We start from the raw sequence: 5585 nt of genomic DNA on the forward strand, positions 1-5585 counted from the left end.
TGCATTTCAGAAAACATGTTTCAAGGAAAAAAACAAATCTCTAAGTTGCTCTCAAAAATTTCACTTGAGAGCTCATCATAACTAACTGCAGCTAGTATGGAATTAGCAATATATATATATATTATTAATCTTTACAGAATTATTTCTACTACTTGTACACAAGCATATACACTCGTAAGATTGTTTCTCAACTAGCACACTTATTAATCTCCTGTGACATTTTAGAAACATAGAATCATTCATGTTAGAAATGACTGTCAAGCTAATCTGGTCCTATTTTCAGGAGAGGCAGCTATAACCCCAGAATTTTAGCAGGTTGCTCAGGATCTTGTTCAATCTCCATTTTCTCCAGTCTCTCAGGAGGAACATTCTCACTCTGATTTATATGTTTGTTATACTTATTCATTGTTTTCCTTGCTGCAATGTGTAAAACCTCATCCCTCCACAGGGCACCTCTGGATGAAGAAGACCAGCTTTATTTTCTTTATAGTCCTCCCACGGGTAAATGCAAATGGTACTAAGATATGTATCTGATACTCTTCTCCAGGAAGAGCCCTGTTCCTTCATCTACTCCTTCGAGCCCAAGTCCTTCAGGCCCTGACTCTGTTAGGAGCAACGTGCAAAAGTTGCTCCAGTCCCAAAAAGAACAGAATATTCAAGATGCAGAATCCAGGTAGTCAGTATGAAGAATAATCACATGTACTGACCTGATGGCTATGCTCTTGTTGTTGAATTTGTGTAGGCAAATGCCTTTTTGTACTCAAGGCTGCACTGCCAAATTCATGTCCACTTTTTGTCTTAATTGACCTTTTCCACATGGATTTTTTACAGATCAACTCCTGAGTTGCCACTTTTAATTTCTCATAACAGCCACGTCCACTATCCTGTGCAATGTCCCTTTGAATGGCAGCTTTGCACCATGCACAGAGATTTCTTCCTTCAGATTACTCATAGGCACAAATGACAAAACAAACATGACTTTGCTCACTTCCTCATTTTGCCCAAAGCCCCACCCAACCTGATCTTGAGTAGTTCCGTGGACAGAGCAACCACAGCAACTTTCAGTTCTCTTCTGACTTTTTTTCTTGCCTGCTTACCATCCCTGTCCTGTGCTCACCCACAGCAGTGCTCTGAGGTATGTAAATTATTTTGCAAGTTCCCTGTTATACCAAAGGCACTGTAGGTCTGTGACTGAATATGAACTTATCATATAACCAACTTTAAGGTTGGAAAAGACTTCCAAAGTCATGTAGTCCAACCATCAGCCCTTCACCACCATACCCAGAAAATCATAACCCTCAATGCCACGTTTACACAGTTCTTGAACATGTCCAGGGACAGTGATTTCACCTCACTGGGCAGTCTGTTGCAATGCCTCCCCCTCTTTCTGAGAAGTAGTTTTTACTAGTCTCCAACCTGAACCTCCCAGGTACACTACTCTCTCTTGCCCTGTTACTGTTACCCGGGAGAAGAGGCCGACCCACACTCACAGTCTCCTTTCAGGCGGTTGCAGAAGGAGAGAAGGTCATTCTTGAGCGTCCTATACTGCAGACTAAACAAATCCAGTTCCCTCAGTGTTTTTCTTTCAGTGAGGTGTCCAAAACTAAACACAGTACTTGAGGTGCAGCTAAATACCTTCTGCTAGTTAGTAATTTTGCATAAATTTTCATATCTAGATATGTCATCTTTCTTTATTCTTTTTGAAATTCAAGACATGAAATAATGTTGAATTGCAAGGTGCTTAACCTATTATTCTTCTGAATGACTTTACATCACATAAACTAATTTATCTCTATTCAAAGTTAATGCTCAACAAAAATTATGGTAATTAATTGCCAAGATCAAAGGTAATCTAAGAAAAAGATAATGTATTTTCACAAGTCACTGCTTTTCCTAAAATTATTAAATGATGAAAAAAACATTATGCACTAGATATTGTCAGAATAGAGTTTGTCAAAGTTACACACAACAGTACTCTTAAAATATTGTATTTGATGAAAGAAAGAAAGGAAGAAAGAAAAAAAAGAAAGTAAAAATATAGAAAGAAAAGATTATTCTCTATAGCTGAAGAAATACAATACAGAAAACCATTTCTGTAGTCTCTATTAATGTCAGCAAATGAGATTTTGTCTCTGGTAATGTATATAAGCCATGTTTTCATTCTGTTGTAGCAAAGGCTGTGTATTTCTCATACTTATCATGAGGCTTCTGTCTCACTGTTTGTTAAACTTTTCAGGTGAATACTTCTCCTACTTGGACACAAACTGGCAGGGATTTGCTGACTTTAAGCCCTAGCAGGTAATACTAATAGGATCCACCACAAATTTAGTATAAAATTCCTTATTAAATATTACAGAATGCTCATATTACCCAATTTCTTTTGGGAGAAAAAAAAGCTTAGATTTTTATTTTACCTCAGCCTCACATAGTCAAATAGACTCTTTACTTAAACATTCATTTATCATTTATATTTTGAAGTGAGCACAAACAATTTTTCCCATGAAAACAGTTGCTGTCAAGGTAGTAGGTAAATCCATGTTAACATTAAGAAAAAACTGCCTTCTTACTAAGAACATTATTACTATCAAAAATTTCATATACAAAAAGCAAAAACAAAACGCTTCAAAGCAGATGAACCTTTTTCTGAACTGTCCCTGAGAATACTGCATCTAATTTCCTATCCAAATTCCAATCTTTTAACATTTTTATGTAATTTGCTCAATATTTAACTGAAGTAAGAAAGCCCTTTCCAAGCCTAATCTGAACTTTACTAGAATTTAAGCTTGTTACTTCTTATCTTGTTAACAGTGGACATTCATAAAAGTAGCTTTTGTTTCTTCCCATGTTGGTTCTGTTTGATAGTTTCTCTCTGATATCAAGTTTCTCTGTAGTTTTTTACTTCCTTGGTGCTAACCAATTCTCATTGTATTTTTCTCTGCATTTCAATTTCAAGCTAAATGAGCAAAGGCAAACTATAAAATATGTTTATCTTGTCAATTTATTCTATATACGTGGACATTTAAAATAAAATTTATTTGAAGTGATATCTTAGTCAGACCACCTTCTACAAATACAGATTATCTTTTCTTCATTTGACACTGGGCGTGACAAAGGTTCCATTTATTTACCAGGTCCTACTAAACGTATGTGAAAGATATGGAAGTTTCACAAGACAAGTTCTAGCATAACTCCTTCAGAATTAATCTGGTCCATATGATTTGAAAATTAAAGAGGTAATTCTTTAGTTTGAACAGCAACAACAACAAAAAAAAGATCAGCTTCCATAGAAAGTATTTTAGCAGTATGCAAACATTAAAATATTAGCTCTACTACTAAACTGATTTATTTTTTTTCCCAATTTTAAACTAATTCACATATGAAGAAAAAGCCAAAACACAATGACTTGAGAGTAATCATTCAGTTTTTACTGCTAAGTTTTGACCCAGGCCTTGGAAACAAGAGAGACAGCCTGGAGAAAGGAAGACCTCCTCAGTTGAGGAACATCTGTTCAGCGTTTGCTAGGCAAAACTTGACAATGCACAAATTCACGGGCCCCAACAAGAAGCACCTGTACTGAGAGAGCTGGTAGAAGTGACTGCCAAACCACTCCCTATCATCTTTGAAAGATTACAGAGAACAGGAGAGGTGCCTGAAGAGTGGAGGAAAGACAGTATCAATATAGTCTTCAGAAAGGGAAAGAAGGAGCATCCAGAAAAGTACAGGTCAGGAAGCCTCACCTCCATCCCTGGAAAAGTGATAAAAAAAACTTATTCTGAATATCATCTCAAAGCAAACGGAAGAAAAGGAAGATTATCATGAGTAGTTAATATGGATTCACCACTGGAAAATCATGCTTTTTCAACCTGGTAGTATTCTAGGATTTAATGACTGGATGAGTAGATGAGGGGAGAGCAGTGACTGTTGTCTACCTTAACTTCAGCAAGGCTGTTGAGACTGCCTCCCATCAATTCATCATAGGTAAGCTTAGGAAGTGTGTGTCAGATGAGTGGACAGTGAGGTGGATTGAGAGCTGGCTGACTGGCAGATCTCAGAGGGCTGTCATCAGCAGTGCAAAGTCTGGTTGGATTCCTGTAGCTAGTGGTGATTTGAAGCTTGGAGGATTGGCTCCAGTGGCTTCCAGAATGCTGTGCTGTCATTCAGTGAGACCCGGACAGGTCTCAGACAGGCTGGAGAGTTGGACAGAGAAGAATCTGATGAGGTTTAATGTAGGCAAATGTAGAGTCCTACGTCTGGGGAGGAATACCTGAATGCATCATTACAGGTTAGGGACTCATCTACTGGAAAGAAGCTGTGAAGAGAATGAGCTGGGTATCCTGATCTACAACAGTTTGGCCCTTATGTCCAAGAAAGCCAGTGGTTTCCTGGAATGCATTAAAAAAAAGTGTGGCCAGCAGCTTAAGAGGAGTTCTCCTCTCCCTCTACTCTGCCCTGGTGAGGCCAGTTGTGACCTGTTCTGGGTTCCTCAGTTGAAGAAAGAGTCCAGCAAAGGGCCACACAGATGATGCAGGATCTGGAGCATTTCCTGTATGAATAAAGGCCAAGAGACTTGGGACTGTTCTTCCTGGAAGGAAGAGGACTGAGAGGAAATCTTATCTAAGTTTATAAATACTGAAGGGAAGGTGTCAAGTGGATGAGGCCAGGCTACTTTCAATGTCCAGCAATAGAACAAAGGACAATGGGAACAAAGAGAAACAGAGGATGTTTCACCTGAACATGATGAAAAAAATATTACTGTGATGATCACAGAGCACTGGAACAGGCTAACAAGAGAGATGGTGAAGTCTTCTCTGAAAGTAGAAGACCCATCTGGACACTTTCCTGTGGAATTTACTGTAGAGAACCTGCTTTAGCAAGGGGCTAGACTGGATGATTTCCAGAGATGTCTCCTAACCTCTTTGATTCTTTGATTTTGTGATTTTAAAATTATCAGAAATCCTTAATATATGTAATCTCTTGGCTATATATATTAAAATCACCTTTGAAAATGCCATCAAATATGGATTTAAATAAAACTTCTATTCTGGAATTAGAAAAACCTGATGCATTTTTATGCTTTCGATATAATTTCAAAAATGTTTGTATTAGAGTATTTGGGGAATGAGGTAGTTTAACCGATACTTTTAAAATCACAGTGTAAAGTTAATATAAAATTAATATTCATAACATAACATATAGTTTTAATATTGCATATATTTATAGTATTTCATATGTATTAATATTAATATACAGAAATAAATACTAGATTCAGATTTTATATATGGAAACTGACTAGAAGATGTACATACTTATTTATCCAGGACTTATCATATAATTTATTTAGGCACAGTTTTGCATCTGTTATCTGCAGCTATCTATGGACTTGTAGATTTTCAACACTAAAGGGACAATTACAATCCGAATTTGGACTTAGATAGGTTTGCTTGAGTAGTTTTAAATAAAAATCTCAGGGAAAATAAATTTCACAGGTTATTTATCTGGAATGTTGAAAATGAGAGACAATTACATAATAGTAGTAAGTGTAATAGCTTAGATTTTACGTGAATAAAATAATTTATGTTTCAATG

At 36.8% G+C, this 5585-nt stretch overlaps 1 long non-coding RNA gene across 1 annotated transcript in view; it reads left to right on the forward strand.

Annotated features, from left to right (window-relative positions):
• LOC104915188 overlaps positions 1–5558 on the forward strand; it is a 21914-nt gene extending 16356 nt beyond the window's left edge. Inside the window, exons 3-4 of the long non-coding RNA XR_796276.2 lie at positions 2237–2298; positions 3132–5558. This is a non-coding gene — a long non-coding RNA (uncharacterized LOC104915188). The remainder of the gene's footprint in view (positions 1–2236; positions 2299–3131) is intronic.
• The last annotated feature ends 27 nt before the right edge of the window (positions 5559–5585 follow it).

The sequence above is a fragment of the Meleagris gallopavo genome, chromosome Z (assembly GCF_000146605.3).
Source record: "Meleagris gallopavo isolate NT-WF06-2002-E0010 breed Aviagen turkey brand Nicholas breeding stock chromosome Z, Turkey_5.1, whole genome shotgun sequence".
In the NCBI taxonomy this organism is placed as follows: domain Eukaryota; kingdom Metazoa; phylum Chordata; class Aves; order Galliformes; family Phasianidae; genus Meleagris; species Meleagris gallopavo.